Source organism: Dermacentor variabilis, chromosome 2 (assembly GCF_050947875.1).
Source record: "Dermacentor variabilis isolate Ectoservices chromosome 2, ASM5094787v1, whole genome shotgun sequence".
Taxonomy (NCBI): Eukaryota; Metazoa; Arthropoda; class Arachnida; order Ixodida; family Ixodidae; genus Dermacentor; species Dermacentor variabilis.
In genome coordinates, this window is record NC_134569.1 from 99,113,941 (window position 1) to 99,134,700 (window position 20,760).

Genomic DNA, 20,760 nt, shown 5'->3' on the forward strand with positions numbered 1-20,760 from the left:
ACTTGAGATTACGCGACCTTAAGCAATAGGCGCACAAGGGGCGATCTGGGCTCGCCGAGCTTTTGCACCCATCGCGGATGCGGCGCGCGGGCCGCGCATGCGCTGAACCGCGCCATTAGGCATGGTCGAGCTGGAGGAGGTGACGTGCCTGGTGTCCCCCTAGCTCGCGCTTGATCATTTGACCATAGAGAAAGAAATGATTTGACCTCCAACATTGGGCGCGCGGAGACCGCGCATCCAGCCACCATCCTCCTCGGCTCAATCTTGCACCCATAGCACGCGGGACACCATATTATGGCACTTGGACTTTACACGGAACATCATGGTGATAGAGAAAAATTCGTCTTAAGTGTCGAATATAATTCGTATTGCAATAAGTCGTGTCAAAATTATACACTTTTTACCCGGAGAGAAGTGAAAGTTGGTCGTAGGCGCTAGAGCGCTGCGGTAAATCGGCCCATTCGACCATAGAGTTTCACTCAATAATTACTAGAAGGGTCTCTGGCGCATAGTGTCTATGGGAGTTGCATGCAATGGTTCAGACCGACGTTGGTTCAGACAGGCTACAGACAGGTTCAGACAGGCATGGCTACAGTGCACTGGGTACAGTTCACTGTAGCATGGAAATTATAGGAAGTATAGATTTGCTCTCCTCCATGGATTTGCCTAACTTTGTAGTTTTGGCTTCAATCAGTTCCGTGAACTCGTCATTTTCAGGAAAGTAATGCGTAGTAAGCAAAGAAACATTATTGAAATTGTCTGACGGCAGGATTGGAGCACAGAACCTCCAGCACAGAAGCCAGATATTGAAATTATGAAGTAGCGATTGTGCGTGTTCGCCGCGTTTTCTGCATTTTTAAAAGTGTAGATTGCTCAGAAATTTGCGACATTGAAGGCATGCAAGGCGTTATAGGCAGCCACAAGAACGTTTGAATCCACAAGCACAAAGATCAGATAAGTCCATGTACTTCCCATCATTCCCATGATGGCTGAAGAATTGCACGCCAGAGTTCCCTCTGCAGGAAACTGAATTCGGCTAAACGGTCTTTGATTGGCGAAGAACTCTTAACCTTGCACTTGTCCCGACCGACGCGAATGATGAGCTGTAGATAAACCACAAGTCCGCGACTGTCTTATCCCATAGCGCTGGTGTGCTTGCTTCATCAACCCAATGAAGCCATATTTTTACCTTGACTAGCGGCCGAGGACTACCGAAACGCGCCGAGTGCATCAACAAAACCCCATCATGACTGGGCGCGCTCCCACGGCTCAGCAAGTTTCACATTTCGCTTCCGTATTCATACTTTGGTTATACCTAGAGTTCGCCGCTTTCTTCGCAGTCGGATAACAGTGCTCGATGCACTGCTCCAGTAATACGGTACTTTGATAACTTTCAGATTCGTTTCGTCCACTTGCGAGTTGGTAACTTTCAGTTTCGTTTCTCCCGCCCGCTGAACTTCGAAGTACTTTCGGTTTCGTCCACTTCAGAGTTCTTCCTAAGTGGTGGAGAACGCAGAGAACAGGCAGAGAGCATAAAGTGCGAGAGGTGGCGAGAGGCATAGAGTTTCCTACAAAATTAATTTTGTAGGAAACTCTATGGCGAGAGGTACGAACACGGTCATTTGAGAAATCGCCCAACGTTTGTGCGCAGGCGCAAGGCAAGCGTCTACACGAGCCTGCACAAAGTGTCGGTAAAAAAAAAATACCTAATAGCGTCGTGATGTGGCACGGTGAGTTCGTGGTTACGTCATGTGGTTGAAGTTTCAGTTTCGCTTTCTAGCACTGCTGAGAGGGCGCTGAGATACTTCCGTTTCATACACCGCTTTCGCTTTTTCTTTCGTCTCTAAGGCGGAAGTAGCGGAGGGAGGGAGTTATCAGCAGTTTGCTCGGGCCGCTGCTCCACGGGTTCCACTGCTCCATCGGCCTGCCATACCGTCACAGTCCTCCGCGGGCACGGTAACCGCACGCGCGCGCCGTTGCATCTAGCGGCCGGGGACGCCTGCTCAAGAGCACAGCCGCAGAGGAGCGCAGCGCCCGTAAAAGTGCCTTCCACTGGATGTTGCACAGGGCTTGCGCGAACAGCGGCGGTCACCGGAACACCATAACGCGCTTGCCGAAAGCGAGTCGAGAAGTGGCAAAGAGACACTTGCAACTTATCGTGCGATCAGTGAACGCTGTCTTCTGCGCGGAGGGCAGGGTGCACGCGTGCAGACGCCCGGCTCCAGTTGGGACGAATCTAGGAACAGTCAAAGCTTTCGAAGGTGAGTGCAGTGCGCGACCTTGTCCGAGTCCTCAAAGCATGTGGTGACTCGGTTGGGTCAACAATTTGTCGTTGCTGCCGTGCTGTGTACGTGTGTACTTAAAGCGACCGCTGCGAGCTTTCGGCGCAGACGCGCGCCAGTCTCGGATGCGCAAGCAAGCGCGCGTGGCGCGGCGGTGAGGACGGTTTACTATTTGCGGCCGCCTGCTCCAGATAGATTGCGTTAATGTTGCTCGCTCAGAAAATAGCGCGGTGGCGACGAGTTGGTGACTACACATTTCTCTCCGCTGCTGCGTTCCTCTCTGATCATTGTTATGTTGCGCATAAGTAAAAATAGTTTTTTTTTCCCCTTAACTTTCACAATTGTGGTGGTCGATCAGTAAACATGGAGGCATATATCGGCATATATTCGTGGCTTCTGAGCAGAAGTCTAGTTTCGAAAACACGCCCCCTTAGCAATGAAATGTACGCATATGCCATATATGTCTCGCAATTCTGGCAAGCTTGTCGCATGATTCTGATGCACAGTTTTATTGCACGCAGTGTCTTCACAATTCAACCATTTAGCCTTTTGTTCTTAGAAGCATGAGAATCTATTCCATTTTTGCTGCTCATCAGCGTAAAATATGGTCCCCCTATATATATACGTGCATGCCGCACAGGGTAAACATAATGATACTGGTGCAGTAAAATTTAACTATGGTATAATAAAAAAATATCTATCATTGCAATACTGAAGGAGCAGAGAAGCTTTCATTATCCTGATAATTTCGTAAAACTTCTTTCTTATAAAATTCGCTGCTTTAGACTGGAATATAGCAGTTTTGTGAAACTGGTTGTCGGGGTCAAAGCAAACGCGCACAGGAGGGCAAGGAGCCTATATCTATAGATGGCTGAATTATCACAATTTTTTTATTTCATTTTATTTTCTTTAAATATCGCGTACCACTTATGTTTCATTGTTACAATGTACGTAAACTGCACCTAGTATAAGGGTAATTACAATTTGATGCGGAAAAAAATTAAGAGAGAAAAGAGAACGTCCAACACGACAAATGTCATTTTCACGAAACAGGAAAGCGATGCGTTAGCATGCGGTCAGTAGGCGGTACGCTGCAGGAAATGTAATAATCCATTCATCGAGGTTTCAGCCCTGTTTTCGCGTTAGTGATATCGACTAGCTTGTGTGCATGCGTCTGTTATGAAGGGGCTGGACATAGCCGTCCAGAAAGAGATGCTGTCTTTAACAAAAGCTACAGAAGTTCGCCGTCCAATTAAAGCGTGCTTCTTTGCCTGTTTCTTTTGGCTGTTGCTGACGCAGCATTTCTTACTTTCGCATCGCCGCTTGTGATCTGTTACGAAGCTCCCACTTCACTTATTTGGCACGCGCTTGGGAGCCCTCGCAATCGCAGGACGCCAGCGGTCATTGACATCTGGAATGCAGGGGCGAATTGTTACGTTTCCAGCAAAATGCATGGGGACTTTGTGAAGCATCTTCTCCATCGGAGCGCCGAAATAAGGCATAGAAAACGGAAGGTATACCTCTACGAATATACAATAACGCCGAAGATTTCGCCGGCATAGCGCTAAAGTTGGCTTCCTCTAAGCAAAAGGCGAGAGATGGGCGAGTATCGGTAGTATGACGTATTTAATAGCCATAGAGGAGGGTTCGTGGGAAGAGTAGAAAAGCGTTCGAGTGCGAGTGGCGTTCAAAAGTTGCAGCTCTAACTCGAATGAATGTTCCGGGTTCTATAAATGGTAGTGTCAGATGCATTTGGGTTTTGTGCCTCGATAACTGCTTGTAATCCAGCAGAGAGGGACATCGTGATTCTTTTTCGCCGACAATTTGAAGAAGCGCATTTTTAATCAGGTATTCGGAATAACTCATGCGTGATCCTTCGTTCAAAGGGGTGCGCGCATGCGCGAATTATGCCGGCGAGCTTATGGGGCACGCGTTATTGCGCCCGTGCAATGTTCGCTTGGCTTCGCCTCTATGCATATCATTGTGCAAGAAAGCTAACTTTAAAGGTTTGCAGCTAAGGTATTGGTTGCATGCGCTGCCGTCTACGGACTCGGTTACGATTTACCTGCTATAGTAATGATGCTGTTGAAATCATATTTGCGTTTGTTGAAATTATAGCACGACTCTGGTATATATTTGTACGCGCAACGCGTGATGACTTCAAGTGCACGAGGGAATTGTAATACTGCGACGGAGACTATTTGGTGCAAGATCGTGGCTAGACGGGCAGCTTCGTACACTCTTTAAAAAATTACACTATTTGGGGCGTGTCTTGCCCCACAACAATAATGGTCATCTGTTTTGCCCGCGTTTCCTTCCTTTAACGCTGCGAGCCCGGTACTTTCCAGTCACGAACGGCTTGCGCTTTATCAGTGTGACACAGCATTCTCGACAGGAAAGTAGCGAGCGCCGAGTTTTCAAGAAAGAAAACGCAGGCAAGGCAGATGGAGATTATTGTTGTGGGACAAATATACACCCCAAAGGGTGCAACAAGCGTTTTAAGAGTGTAGCGTAACAAAGGGCAGGTTAGAAAAAATGGTGGCGCGCGAACTCGCAAATAATGTCTTATCTTTCGTTCGAGCATGTGGCTTGTATACATAGAACGTTCAACCAACTAGATCCGTCGCAGTATTACTAGCGTGTGCTAGCGAATTCTGCGCACAAGTCACCTAGCTGTTCGGACTGAAAATAAAACCGTTGGGAGTTCGCACATCATCTTGTTGCTAGCACGCATTTTGCTACGCTACGAAGCAACGCGTTTATCGCCATGAAAATGCCCAAGACCTGTAATTTTTTGTTTGATTAAAGAATTGTACTCCACGAGAAAAGCCGGCCCTGCTTAACTGCATTTATAGTACTGACGCTTTTCCTTAGGCCACATGTCTGCATATATTAGAGAGAAAACGCCAGTAGCTTCTGTTATTCTCGTTGAGATCAAGTCGAAGGAGTGTAGTTTGTCAGGTCATGTAATTCGTTAAACAGACGGCCAGTGACCTATTAATTAGATCTACAGAAATGGCGTCAACGGACGGAAAACACGCACGAAGGCTGTGGAAAATCGGATGGAGTGACTCGAATGGGGCATTTTCAGGCATGGGGCAAAGTTTGCTGTCACAGGAGAGGTCGCCGGGAAGCGGACCCTTAAGTGGGATGATGATGACGATGGCGATTATAATGGTTATGGTTTTGATGAGTGAAAGGCGACTTGCAACCAAATCACAATTATAGCGGCGTTTCAACATGCGCCTTGAAGGCCTTGCTGCATAATAAGCTCGTATATTAACAGCTAAGCCCGCTCTGCAAATCAGCTTTTATAGCGGTGCTTGTCCCTCCCTCACCCAGCCCCTCTTCCTCTCCACACATATATGTCGCGCGTCAAACTATAGTGCCCGCATTTTGTACCGATCCGTTTCACTTTCTATTCCCCATATCGTAACGACCGCCGAGACGAGTATTCAAAGCCAGCGATGACAGCGCTGCGCCGACGTCCGATTCAACGATGATAGATGAATAGAATAGAAAATGACCCGCCGTGGTTGCTCAGTGGCTATGGTATTGGGCTGCTGAGAACGAGGTCGCGGGATCGAATCCCGGCCACGGCGGCCGCATTTCGATGGGGGCGAAATGCGAAAACACCCATGCACTTATATTTAAGTGCTCGTTGAAGAACCCCAGGTGGTCGAAATTTCCGGAGTCCTCCACTACGGTGTGCCTCATAATCAGAAAGTGGTTTTGGCACGTAAGACCCCATAATTTTTAAGAATCGAAAATGAAATTTGTTGTTACAAAATATACTTACCGCCCCAGGGTCCCTCCCTATAAGTTTCATGGTCCCTGCATTCGACACTTGCGCAAACGTGAATTTTTTTTTTTATGCGCGAAGGTTTCGATTCTGTTCTCTGTGCTATCTTTGCAATTGTAGACAACTAAAAAAAAAACACAGATTTCCATCCACTTTCGTTTTTTCCGCGTACTGAAAATGCGCAGGCGAAACATTGCAGGTAAGCCAGCCTAGCGATCGTGCTGCTGCTGTTGCCGCGACGAGCTTTTCTATTAGGGACGGAATTAACGTCAACGCGCTCACCTATACTTGTGTTGTTGTGGGAGTTTAAGGGCGTCAAGCCATCAGAATTAATCGCCAGCCCTCTTCAATGGTTCCTTTCGCATAGCACCTGTGAAGCTTTGGTATTTTATAAAACTCAGTCGGTAAGCATGCATGCCCGGTAAAATCGTGAGAAGCTGCGACGCGAGCGCTTTTTGCACAGCTGCATCTGCAGCACGGTTCACTGTTAAAGGGAAGGGAATAAACAAGAAAGTAGCCTTTCGAGACTAATTGCAGCTCTGTTTTGACATGAAGGTGTCCGCATTTTATTTTTACCGAGGCTATTATTCATATATGTATATATTTGTATAATATTTTTTTCATATAAATATCATTGATACGTTAAATTTATGCTATAGCTTGAACAAATATTAGCTGCTCTCTTTAAGGGTGGACCGTACTCTACGGTTATTAGTATTTTTTTTTTTAGCCTGCGAGATTTAGTTGAGAAATGGCTTGTAGAAGATGGTGCTGTTCCACCACTTCTGCTTGATTACTTTAAGAAAAGTGCTTAACTTCTGGAACTCAGCGTGGGGCGATTTTCTAACGAAAACAAATAAAAAAAAAGCTCAAAATGTATCAAATCATTTACTTCAGCGCGCGCGTAACTATACGGAAGGGAAGCTGCGTTTGCGTTCGATGCGTTTAAGTACAATTCGATTCCGAGACGAGTGTAAGCTTCGAGCTACATCCGTCTCCAAACTCGTAGCGAAACAGGTAAGCGGTAAGTGAAACGTCATTTCAGAGATCGATATGACGCGAGTCGCACGTAATATTTCTGCTTAAATACACGCGCTTCTAGCACTGACGGGCTTCAATTGCGTAATTATGACGTGTTTTTAAATATTAAATCTATCAATGACGTCCCTCTGGAGTAAATATTTGAAATGTGTACCTAGTGAGTGCTTGACTAGCTAAGTGAACATCCGACTCTCTAATGCCACGTTAGCCTTGTGGCTAAATTAACTGATTTCGCGACCAACTGTGTAACTAAGCAAATGAGTAAATAAGGAACCTATATTAACTAGGCCGGTAGCTTAGTAACTACACAAGAAGCCGAATAACTAACTTAAATACACAGCTTTCACCACAAAGCTGTATCGCAAGGGGGACGTGTTTCTGGTAATACGTCTTTATTTCACAGCCGCTGTCGTTGCATGCACGAGGTATACCTATGCGAGTTCTGCCAAAATATTCCCTAAAAATTCAATGCGCGAGGAGCTTTTCCTTTTTTTCCCTCTCTACCGCGTAGGTTCTTTCGGCTGTACCTTTGCTGATACAGATAACAGAGGAATACAGCGCGTGTTTTCCTCCGTACTCAAACTTTAAAAAACAAAAAAGCGAGCGCTGTCACGGTACTTTCGTAACAAGCTTTCTACTGGACGTATACGCCCAAAATTTAAATCGTGTGACGTTGAGTGTCGTAGCACACGAGCATTATTGCATTTGACCACCGTATCTCTCATTAGCAAGAAGCACGTTTGCTTAGCAGGAACTAAAACACTTCCGAGATAACCGTTCCCAAAGCGTGCTACGAAATACGTGGGTGTTCCAGCCGACAGCTTTCCAAAGGCGTGAGTCAAGCGGTTCATTCAAGATAATATTGACGGTAATGCCAGTGCCTCTTTAAAAATCAGATTTAGCAGGCGGATATTTCGAGAATGGCACTAGACTTTAGACCTCTGCTAAGCAAGCGCGACTTCGCTACGGCTCGGTTGCAATTTCGTATTTGGAACGTGTGCCCTAAAGTGAATGAATAAAGTCGCTGAGTAAATATTTTTTTAGTTAGCGACCTGAACATTGCGATTTGTCGCTCAAGTAGCATTCGCCTCTTCAGATAATCCAGCTCAGGCCGTATTGCGCTATGTAATCCAGGCGACTAAAGAAATTGCTGGCTCTCCTGTAATCGAGAGTAGATGTAAGCATGAAATGGCAACCGACAAAGCAGATTGGTTGGAGATGATACTAGCCACAATCTTAAAATGGGTGTACTGTACGTTCTCAACGGCACACCGCAGCACACCACACTGCAGCACACCACACCGCATCACACCACACCGCATCACACCGCGCCACGCCATACTGTGCACTGGTCCATATGGACACTGCCCAGCTAGAAGAAGAATACTGGCTGAGGGCGGCGCGACATGCAGCGAAAGACGCCGGGGAGGCAGAGCACACTACCCAGCTGGAAGAAGGAAAGCGCCTAAATCAGGCGCCATGGGCTGCCTCGATGCGCGCGCCCTCGGCGGCGAAGGAGAGCGCGCGCATCGAGGCACCCTAAGGCGCCACACAGCGTAGCACCATCTCTCGAGGTGATGGAAAACCCGTGCCGCAGAACTGACGGACCGTTGGCGTTCAAAAGAGCACGGGCAACCTTATCTCAGCGCCAAAAGATGACATTGAAGTGTATGGTGCCCTGTACTTGCCTTCTGAACGTCGCTATTGAAATGACAAATAAAACTTCAGCGTACCAGAAGTTACAGCTTGAGAGATATTGTGAACTGACATTAGGAAGAACTTGGAAGCAATGTTTTTAGTAACTTGTTTGGGCAGTAACTAGCCTATGTAATGCGGTCCTGTATCAAGGGGTAGGGGGACAGAGACCGATTTTCTTCAGTTTTGACAGGTTGCCCGGCCACACAGGCGTGACTGGAGATCGCCGGGAGATGGCCGTCGTGCTGCACTCGGCGTAAATATACGACGACGACTATGACGCTTGCTCGCTGGCTTTTCTTCTTTCTTTTTTTTAGGTTCAATGTGATAATGAAAGATTAAGTCTGACAAGAGACAGACGAGCACGGACAATAATAGCCTTCACTTCTCTGTCCGGTGTGCTTGTCTCATATTTATTTATTTATTTATTTGTACAATTGGTTCATTTTATACTCCTGCATGCGCTCTAGGAGTGGCAGTAAAAGACAAACGAAATGCATTCTACCATACTGGGTCAACAATGCGTGCTGTAATAAGTTTTCGAGTCCGCTGCAAAAGAAAATATGTGAAACGCTCTCCTTCACAAGCTGAAGTTCCAGCAAATATCGCCCTCCATATGCAAGCGGCTCGCATCCCGAATGCGTGCGCATGCGTGAGCCGCTTCTTCGTTGACGTCTCCATGTGTCATGGAAAGAACGAAAAAAAAAAAGGAAAGGAAAACGTCCCCTCTGAAATAGCGTCAAGCGCATAGAAGAAAGGCTCTTCTGTCAGCGAAAGGAATGCCGCCGTTTCGCCGGTCTTGCAGACGAGTGGTGACCTTCTCGGCTTTCACGCGGCAGATCTTCCTATTACAGGCTCCTGCTTCGGGTATCGCCGTATATACACGCGGTCCGGTATAATAATCGCGGATTGAGCACGCGGACGGGAACGTGGGCGTCTGTCACACGCCATGGCGTGTCTTGATTAAAACGGACGGGACAATGGAGAAGCCATTCCGAACTTTCGTGATCCTCGGGCTCTCGTGGTGTTGAGTTACGTCCTCTTTCTTTCTTTCTTTCTTTCTTTCTTTCTTTCTTTCTTTCTTTCTTTCTTTCTTTCTTTCTTTCTTTCTTTCTTTCTTTCTTCTCTCGGTTATGCCAGAGTTAATGAAACGCCGTTCTCACCGAACCGATTCGTGCATTCGCTCTCTGCGCGGCACGCTCGAATTCTCAGCTTTCGTCGCGTTCGAATCTGCGTGTAGGTTCTTCGACGCCTTGATCAACCGTCGTACTTTTACCTTATCGTTCGAGAGCACCTTTTCTGGGGCACCTGAATTCTTTGTAGATTTCAGTTCTTTATAGTTCGTTCTCATTCCGTTTTCAACCTTGGCTAAGAACGCTCGACAGGCTTTTTTTTTGTATTTGAGGCTCGAGCCGGAGCTTTTTCCCAATCTCATTTTTCGTCTCCGGAGGATTGTGCGAGGCGCACGAAGAGGAAATGGGAAGCCTTGACATTTGTCAGGTTCGCGGAGCCCTTTCGTGTGAGGTGAGTGCCAGTGTTGTACATTGGTCGTGTACTGCAGTTAATTAAGTACTGTAGTTAAGTACTGTAGTTAATTAGTTCAACTTAATGAGCTTGTTCGATCCCTGGCGTGGCGACCGCATTCTGATGGGGGCGGAATGCAAACACACTCACGTGTACTGTGCATTGTGAGTGCACCTTAAAAAAAAAAACCCAGATGTTAAAAAATAAAATTAATCCGGAACACCCGCCCACAACGGCGTGCCTCATGATCAGATCCTGGTTTCGACACGTAAAACCTCAGAATTTAATTAATTTAATGTAAGCTAATGACAATAAGTAGTCTTCTAAAAAGATGGCAAACCGCCGTGGTTGCTTAGTGGCTATGGCGTTGGGCTGCTAAGCGCGAGGTTGCGGGATCAACTCCTGGCCACGTAGGCCGCATTTTGATGGGGGTGAAATGCGAAAAACATCCGTGTACTTAGATTTAGGTTCACGTTACAGAATCACAGGTGGCCCACATTATTCCGGAGTCCCTCACTACGGTGTGCCTCGTAATCAGATGCTGGTTATGGCACGTAAAACCCCATAATTTAATTTTATAATTATGGCAGGATGTAAGCCGTAAAGCCTGTAACGCAAAAAAAAAAAAAAGATCCTGGTAGAAAAGAAAAAGCGATTCAGCTTGATGCATATATAGGCGAAGTTATTGACGGTAGACGCGGCAGACGGAATGAAAGACGGCAGATTAACAAAGAAAAAAAAAAAGTGGTCTCGGAGGTTAGGGGATGTGTAAGAATTTCATCGATCGAGTGAGAATGAAAGACGCAGAAAGGGGCCTATATTTTGGGACTGACTTGGTTTTTTGGACGGTCTGCCTGGCGGGCACGGAGTAGACTTTTACGGAGTGTAGATGTTCTACCTCCACTGCTGTCGCGCCGACATTGGTGCTCGCACTTTTTGTGTGAGGAGCACCAGTCATTATCAGAAGCCGGCGCTTGTAGTGCCGGCACAATCACCGACGTACTCTTGCATGGCTGTGAACTCTCGGCTGATAGCATACATTTGGCTGAGTTGCTCCTCTTGCGTCTTTGAGCAACGTTTTATCGTTAATTAGGGCCCACCTGTTTCTTAGGGCCTTTAGCTTTCATTATGTCACTCACTGGGTATACATATCAGGGTGTTCTACTTCAGCGCTAACGGAATACATATAACGTCTGTGGCATCTAGAGGAAATCTACTCAGGGCTGGAATATTCGAAAAATCTATATATTACGCTGCCAATCAATACGCATAATTGAATACTTAACAAGTTCGCTATTTCACTTTTCAACTAATTTAGCACACACGTTGCAATACACGAATTCAAGCCGGTGATTTCACAAGGCACATCCACCTGTAAGAAATCTTGAAATTACCACCAGTTTTGAGATAAGCGCAGTCTGATTGACTTGTTTTTAACAATACGCCTTTTTATACATTCAAGCTCAAAAGTTACTGGAACACCAATGCATGTTGTCGCAAACTTTATCAACGCATTTCTCGAAAGTATTTGTGATATGACTTAAACATTAAAAAAAGTGGATATGACTATAAACGTCACCTGCTGCAATGTGTAAATTGCAATATGTGACGCAAAGTAACCAGTGTAAGAGCTAATTGACAAACATTTGTTAATTATCCATATATTCTCTTCCATTTTTCGTCCAAATAATGTCTGCCCCTTAGAGTAATCTAGCTCAAGAAGTAGCACTGTGATATATGTCACGGGTGATTTTTAAAAATTCTGTTAGCGATAAAATAAAATGCCCTGTATATTAATTCGGATGCTGCTGCTAAACACCGGTGACAAAAAAAAAAAAGTTCGGCAGCATGTTACGGTCTTGTAACGCGTGAAGGCGAAGCCTGCTGCACACGTGGTTAACGCGTGAAGGCGAAGCCTGCTGCACACGTGGTAATGCATTAAGTTATACGACCGCAGGGGTCAGACTCCTTGCGAGACATAACTAGCCGCAGTGTGAAGTGAACGCATGGCGCTGTAAGTCGCGACCCCCTGAACGACACATGCGAGCACCTAGTGCAGTACCAAATGTTCTTCCTTTCGTTTCTTCATTCATATTCAGCCATTGCATCTCTACTTGCTTACGGGGGGGTACGAGCCATTCCTCGTGATGATATTTGTTGCTTCACTGGACTAGACGCCGCTTTTTTCCGGTATGAGCCATCGCAACGAACCACTCAAGGCTTTCGCCTTAGAAATACGTGGCCAGAACTCACTCTTTCTGCAGGCTTCAGCGGGAAGCGTCATTTCTTTTACCTCTCTTAAATAGACGCAAAGTGACGACTTCTAATACAAAAAATAATTCAGGAATCACTCCTTCAGTAGGTCAAGGGAAGCGCCCAGCAAAATAAGATAACAGGATTAAAAATTACGTAGCGTCTTCGGCGCTGCAAGGCCATTTGGTTCACGGACAGCATTACTTCACAGAGTTCTGGTAGAGGCCACTGGATGCTGTCTTTTCCACCATTTGTCTTGGAAGCATTGTAATGTGTCAACTAGAAAAAGTAGGGGTGATGTTATACTGGAATGCTTGGCAACGCAGTAGCTGCGCGCACTGCGCGCACTGCGCTGTTGCACGCATTACGACGCACTTAGAGAAGCACGGGATTTCGGAGAAAGGAAGGAAGACACTGGGGAGGCCTGCAGGATCCGCGGCAGAGACTGCTGCTTCACTAGACATCCCCCCGACCGACGATGACAGATAGTTAATGAGTCTGCGGTGTGTTTCAGAGACGTTCATCGTTTCTCGACTGTTACCCCAGTAGTTCGCTCGGACAGTGTCCATTGGTCGAGCAAGTTCGCTGCCCGAGTAGTGTGACGCAAGTGTTGGTTGCGTCATTTGGTGGGCGCGATCGCTACAAATGGACAGCCTCTGTGGACAGTCGAACGGGGCCAGTCCTGCGCACGGTTTAATTACTTTCTCTCTCTCTCTCTCTCTCTCTCTCTCTCTCGCCTCCCGTGAGACGATAAATACAGCCGCATGAATGTATTTTCCGTGCGCAGTTGCTTTATTTACGCGCAGACACAAACTAAAGACAAAATAATGAATGGAGGAAAGGGAATCGGTGGCAGTCACCTTACGCAACTGCCCTCTCTCCCCTCGCTGGCGCTGCCGGCACCAGTCTATATAAACTGATTAGCTCGTGAGAAGCCCTTCTTTCATGTCTCCTATAAGAACGGCGTGGTACAGAGACACTCATGCGATTGGGGCGAGGGGGGGGGGGAGGTGCATTGTGTAATATTATTCTGTGTCAGTCGCGACCCGCCGCCACTGACGAATGTTGCGAGAGAGTTGATGCCGGGGGCGACGTACGCGGATCGCGTTTCCTGCACGCGGCTGGTGTCGGCACGGCCGCAGGCCCGTGGCTCGGCGGGACCCGCGGGGAATGCCGCCGCCGCGCACGCCCGCGCGGACCGGCGACGACGACGACGAGGCGCCGCGCCGTCGCGTGCGTGCACCTTCTCCTCCGGTCCCCGAGTCGCAACCCTTGGCTCGCGCGCCGCTAAAAACGGACCCCCCCCCCCCCCCCCCCCCGTCTCTGAAAGAAAGGTGCGCTCTGTGAGACGGGCGAGTGAGCGAGCGTCGAAGGGGGCATCGTGCTATTTTGGAGCGGGAGACTTTCTCTTCCTCCCGCTTTTCCCGTTCGCTGCTGCTTCCGCGGTGAGAATGCATGCCGCTTGGTAAGAGGAAGAGCGTGCCGCGAGCAGGAGGGCGAAGGGAAATGCGGACGATGTGGGGACGGCGGGCTTTGAAGAAGGCGGCATCGCGCGCACGCTTGCGCGTTTGTTTTAAGCGCTCCACGCCAAAAAGGCTGGAGCGACGCGAAGTGCTCGCGCGTGCTCGCAGCCGCGGCCTCCGCTACTCGCTTTCGCGTATGTGCGGGGAAGAGCGAGGGGCGAGACTTTGTTGCGCTGCGTGATAAACAAACAAGCGTGCGGAAGGGAACGGTGTAGATGATGTTGGCGCCGGCGTTGAGGGGAAATCTTCTATATGCTCGAGGAGGAAGGGAGAGAGAGAGAGAGCTTTACAGTTCCAGTGTGTGAGCGGCGTCGGTGACATCTACGCTTTCCGCTCTAATGGCTGGGCCTCAGGTTACAACCCTTTGCGGGAAGGTGAGGAGACGTATGTAGTTGAGCGAGAGGCACTATAAGCGCTCGACACGATAGTCGAGTTCGACACGATAGTCGACACGGCGCTTGTGTCAGCAGATAGTGAATTGTGTGTACACAGATGTAAATTTTGTGCCACTTTATATAATGATTCACGCATTCCGCCCGTTCCTCGCGTATCGTCACCCCGGATATGTCAAATGCATGCGGAACTGTATCAAAACGGTTTACCGTATTTGCTCGCACAATGCTCGCAGTCGCATAATGCTCTCGTTCCCCATATTGACCATCAAAATTATATATTTTTCTAATATCTCGAGTAATGATCGCACCCTAGAAGACTGCTGCAGCGACATTCGCCTTTGCTTGTTCCGACGTCAGTGTCGACACCGACTCTGGATAGATCAGGCCAGAGTCACTTTATTTGCCCATTTATAGTGACTCCAGGTTCAGCTAGTGTATGGAAATAAATGACCTATGCATTTCCTCGACACCTAGAGACATTGTACCATCGTCTTCGACTGAATTAACGTGGCACACACGAACAATTACCTGTACCGTGTAGGGCGTACCACTAATCCTGCTGTGATAACTCTGGCAGCTAAGGCAGTGGAGAACATACTAGTTGAATGCCCCGCATACCGCGATGAGAGAGAATTTTTTGAGTGGCAAATGCAAATGATTTGCCACGATCCGTTAACGCTACCCAGCATCTTAGGTCCAATTCCTGGCCCTTATAAACAGCAGAGGGTTTTGGATTTATTGTTCAAATGTTGTTCAAATAGGTCTAATTGGAAAGCTCTAAAGATTCACCATTTCATATATAAGAATCTAAATTTACCCATCATCTCACCTGTAAATATTAGTATCAGGTACGCTTGCGAATTTCATATTTATTTTTATTTTATTTTTTCACTCTCCTCGAAAATCTTTTGATCCCATTCCCTATCACTATACAGAGCAGCATGCCAGCGGTTGTATACGCGCCGGCAAAAATCTGTTTTTCTAATAAAGCCCCCCCCCCCCATCTCTCTCTCTCTCTCTCTCTCTCTCTCTCTCTCTCTCTCTCTCTCTCTCTCTCTCTCTCTCTCTCTATGCATTTTCTGCCTGTGTAGGACCTCTAGTTTCTCTTGTTACAAAGGTAAACGCTGCTTGCAAGCAATATTTTGAGGTTACAGTGGCTGGCGGAAGAACCACGATTTAGAGTCACTTTATTTTTTAGTCTTATATTTAGCATCGAGAACGTTCTATCGGAAAATATTCACCGCATAATTATCGCCTCCCCCCCCTCAACTTCCATCAATCTTCCGCGAAAGAAAAAGAGAGTGAGCATTGTTGGAGTAAGTACGGTAATCATATTCTTGCCGCCAGCTTTCGAGAAAATTCACACTAACCTGGCATAGGCTGTTGTGTCCTCACGGACGACGAAAAACAGCCATGAAGTGTGTTTCTGATACCGGGAACTGACATAACAATCCAGGAGGCAGCATCAACATGGCAACCTACCACATGATGTTGCATCTTCATCTCTTTGTTTATACAAACAAAAAGCAGTTTTTGCCATATAAAAATATGAGGACATGATTTCTTCGTCCTTGTACATGGAGATGTTGAACCCGGTATCTCCTATGCTTATAAACATCATTTTCTGACAACCGCGCGCACCAACAACTATTCAAGTAATTATCCCACACTCCAGTCACTTAGCTGCAGAAGTATTCGTGCCAACGCCTTCTTTTTGTATAAATTTCTGCATGGGATAATTACATGCACGGACCTACCAGGTTCTGTTTTACCACGTTTTCCGTGGAAGAGTATAACAGGTAACCTATAGACCCTTCCACGTTGCTGCCTCTTTCAGCAGACACTCGCCTATCCTCAGAATCCAAAGTCTGTATAGAGCAGTCATTTTCTTCGTCTTGGTATCTTTCAAAACGCGTTGTCTTCTTTCTGTTCCGAGTTTCGCGCTTTCTCTTGAGCCTTCTTTCTAGCTGCACTCATCTCCTGTCTTTTCATAGTTTCTCTCTCTCCTTCCGCCTTTCCTTTCATTGATCTCTCCCTCTCTCCTTCCGTATATGTCACCTCATAGAATGTGGTCACCGACTGGTGTCCAGGCTCCGTTATTCATTGTGTCACCGACTGTGTGCGTAGGTCTCTCTTAATTTTGTGTTACTGCTAGATTGTTGCTCATTACGCACCCGTTTTTTTCTTGCTCTTCTTTGTTGCTTTTTCTTTCTCATTTTTTTTATTCTGTGACTTTTGATTCTATTTTTAACATATTTAACAGGGCATACTTGGAATCAATAATGAAATCCTGGGCGGTGGTGCAAACACCCCTGTGGATGAACACGAGAGTCGAAGCTCTCTAAGTTGTTGTTTGTTTTTGTTTGTTTCGTTTATCACGCAAGGCACGTACCCACGAAGGGAGATTGGCCAAGGTTCACATTGTAAACAACATAATTTTTTTTCCTTCCCGCTAACTTGATGGTCTGTATTACCAATATGTAAATTATATTAATTATAGATAGTAAAAAAACGTTTAAATGTGCTCATGGCATTTTTTGATGAAGCCGCTAGATGATAAAAAAATTTCAAATCATATCTTAACAATGAAGTTAATAATAAGGAAAAAAGGTGTTTTACATGTCAGCAGCCTCCCTGAGCAGTGATATACTCATGCGCAATCGCACATACTTCATTTCGGGCACGACCAAGGGAGCTCGCACCAAAACATAAAATGTGAAGTACGTGAAATGTGAAGGCCAATACGCGATAAGATTTGTTTATGCCTTTCTTTCCGGATGACATCATCGGCAGAAGATGAGGAAATGTTCCAGTGACTCCACGACCATTCCCACCTGATGCACAAAGGCTTCACGGCGCGAACACGCACCTACTCGTATATAAAGGTTTAATTGCGGCATTCGACATCATATAATGGTAATCGATAGTTCGTGAGGGGCACGAACGGGCATTCCGAGAGAGCGCTAAATGTCCAATGAATGGATGACACAGGAATTGTACTTCCTACGTTTCCTCTCTTCTTAGAAGCGGTTAAAAATTAGATATAAAGACCTATAAATCTGTGGTTTATTGAAAGACATCTGCATTATTAGCTGCGTTACGTGTCATATCGGCCACTTTTCTTTTGAATATACTGGTTAATAAGGTTTGAATAATAATAAGGTTTGAATGCTATAATATTGTGTTTTTTTTTTCATTTTCTGTTGTTCTTCGAGTGGGCGACCCTGTGTACGTATGCGAACAACGCAACGAGTTTTGTATAAGCCGCTCGCTGCGCGCTCGCGGATCCACACTGCGTCATTGTTTACGTGCGTCCCGAGGGCGTAGCCATGGCAACCCCTCTGAAAGGCCGCCGCAGCTTCTTTCCTCGCGTGTCGAATTCACATCGCAAATGCGAAGACCTCTCAACCAGCGCCAACAACACGCTCCTTTTCTCTACGCTTCTTTCTTTTCTTTATCTTTAGGTATACACTTTGTTATGCCCTTTGTTTCCCGCGTGTCGCCGTCCCATTTTATCACGCGCCACAAGCATTCGCGAGAAAAAATTCGCTTCCACAAGTGGGCGGGGCCGCGCTCGAAGACGCGATCGAATTTATGTCGCAAGCATCCGCATCGACTCCTTTGCTTGCTTGAAAGTGCGTGTTTACTTCTGTTGTCCGCGAAACCTTTCTTTGTTGACGTGCATTGCGGGCAGTGTTTTTTCTTCGCGCAGCAAAAATGAGCGTCGCGTGTGTGAACGCTTGCACGAGTCGAAAGGATCGAGTGCGACGACATATGCACGAGGACAATGCGGGTACGACAACGTGCCTTCCGTCTTCTTTTTCTTCTTCTTTTAAATGAGGAATTTGCGTGCGTGGTGCGCTCTGTGCGACGCCTTTTTCGCGAGCATACAGCGTGACTGCCGCTATACGCAGTGGGCTGTGAGAAAGGAAATGTAAGCGGCGCATTTGTCTCGTGCGGCAAAATAGAACGAATGTCAGCAAACATACTCGCAAAAATGCGGTGTATACGCGGCATCGGGTGCGGAGCTCATATGGCATGCGCATTGCCAAGTAATGGCCAGCAGCGTACCGCTGTCGTTGCAGAGAAAAGTGCACAATCAATGCATTCTACCGGTACTCGCATGCAGTGCAGAAACTCGGAGGTTAACAAGGAAGCTTGAGAAGCAAAGTGCGATGGAACTAAAATATTACAAGGTCCTTTGAGATGTCTCGTAAGAGGTGAACGGCGAAAGCCTATTGTAATAGCTGGGGTCGGGCATGAAATAGATGGTAGCTGGCCCATGCCGTCGTCCAACTTATCCACGCTGAGGACGTTGTTGAAGGGAGAGACTTGTTTTCATCGAGAACGAGGAATATGGGATGTATTTACAGTACCTACATGAGAACGCTACAGTTCATCAGTCTAACATGACTGAAAGAGGAATGCACCCTGAGGAGCCGCCAACAACTCCTTAAGTACACTCTGTCCTCCTATAGATCCCTAGGTGAGGTAAAACGGCAGTTCACCGCCGACCATTTCAGAGCGTCCAAAGCCATCGTAACCGATTCGCCTTTGAGGGGGAGGGTTTACGCACTCACTTCTGTGCAGGTTGCACTGACCACACCAAGATGAGAGGGTTCTCGCAGACACAGTGTTTGACCCGAGCAGGCGCCTCTTCATCCAGTGTTGACTCCGCAGACAATGGCCGCCGCGTCTGCCCATGACTTCTAAGCCCCGTGAGACAGCCGCAGGACATCTCCCAGGATTTCCACCGCTTAAAACAAGCCGTGACGGCGACGGCGAATCCACTAACAATACTTGGTCCGCCGACCGCGTTTAGTCATAGCGGCGCCGACGAGGTGTTGATGCGGCACATCGTCGCCCCTACAAAGCGAGTGGCCGCAGCAGGTGGGGGTTCCACGATCGCTTCTGGGAAGCTCGCCACCCCCGAATAAGCAGTTGGCTGGGAAAATTTTGTAAGTCGGTACCATTGCAGGCCGTTCGTAACACTATACTCTTCCTCTTATCATTCGCCTCTTTCTCATTGCCTCTTCTCTTTCTCTCTTTTTTAGTCATTATTGCTCACTACTAAGCATTTTTAGTGATTTTTAATCAATTGCGATCATTACAAGCCGTCGTTAGACATGCTGGTCATAACAGACTCATTATTAGTCGTTACTGGTCATTACTAAGCATTTTTAGTCATTTCTAATCCATTGTAGTCGTTACAAGTTGTCCTTAGACATATTGGTCATTTCATAGTCATTACAAGTCATTTCAGTCATTATTAGTCATACTGTCCACTAATAAGAATTTTAAGTCATTTGTAATCAATTGTGGTCAGTACAAGCCATCGTTAGACATATTGGTCATTTCGGAGTCATTAGTAGCCGTTATTAGTCATTACTAGTCATTAACCTCTACCAATCTCTATTATAATGTTATGATTCACTAAGTATCACTATCAATCATTTTTCATTCTTTAATCTGTCTTTAATCTGTCTTCATATGGCATGGTGACGCTTCGGCGGACACTCCGGCGGCCAGGTCTGCTGGCACAAACTTCACCATGAGCCTAGAAAGGCTCTCGCCTTAAACAAAGCCGGCAGATCCCATGCCCTGTGGTAATCGATGTTATGCGAAGCAGTGTGCGGGGAGCCTGCCAAGCTAGTGAAACGACCGTGAGAGCACCAAGACGTAGGCGGCCGTTTCATGACCTACATGAGACGCATGTCATGAAATTCATGTCATGATCTGTCATTTATGTTCGTCATACACTCTTGTCATAATATGCCAATTTCGGTACATGCCAAGCTACGAAACAATCACGAGAGCACCAAGACGTAGGCGGCTAGATAGATACTGTCAAAGTGGCACATGTTCGCCAAGAAATGCTTTGCATTTAAAATGATAGCCGTACCGTTAAGAGACAGGAAGGCGGCGGTGTGGATTAGAAAGCAAACCTGTGGTCTATGGTTAATATTAAGAGGAAGAAATTGAGTTTTGCAGGACATGTAATGCGTAGGGCATATAACTGATGGTCTGTTAGAGTTACAGGTTGGGTACCAGGAGAAAAGACAGAGCGCTGCCGATGACGGCAGAGAACAAGGTGGTGTGATGAAATTGGCAAATTGCAAGGCATGAGATGGGGGATCAGCTGGCACAAGACGGGGGTAATTGGGAGAGGCCTTCGTCCTGCAGTGGACATAAATAGGATGATGGTGATGAACGATGATTCGCACGAGTAAATAATGCTTACTCCT

At 46.8% G+C, this 20,760-nt stretch overlaps 1 long non-coding RNA gene across 1 annotated transcript in view; it reads right to left on the reverse strand.

The window, feature by feature from the left end:
• LOC142572374 (uncharacterized) overlaps positions 1–20,760 on the reverse strand; it is a 55,163-nt gene that overhangs the window by 11,021 nt on the left and 23,382 nt on the right. The gene's annotated exons all lie outside the window — the stretch shown is intronic.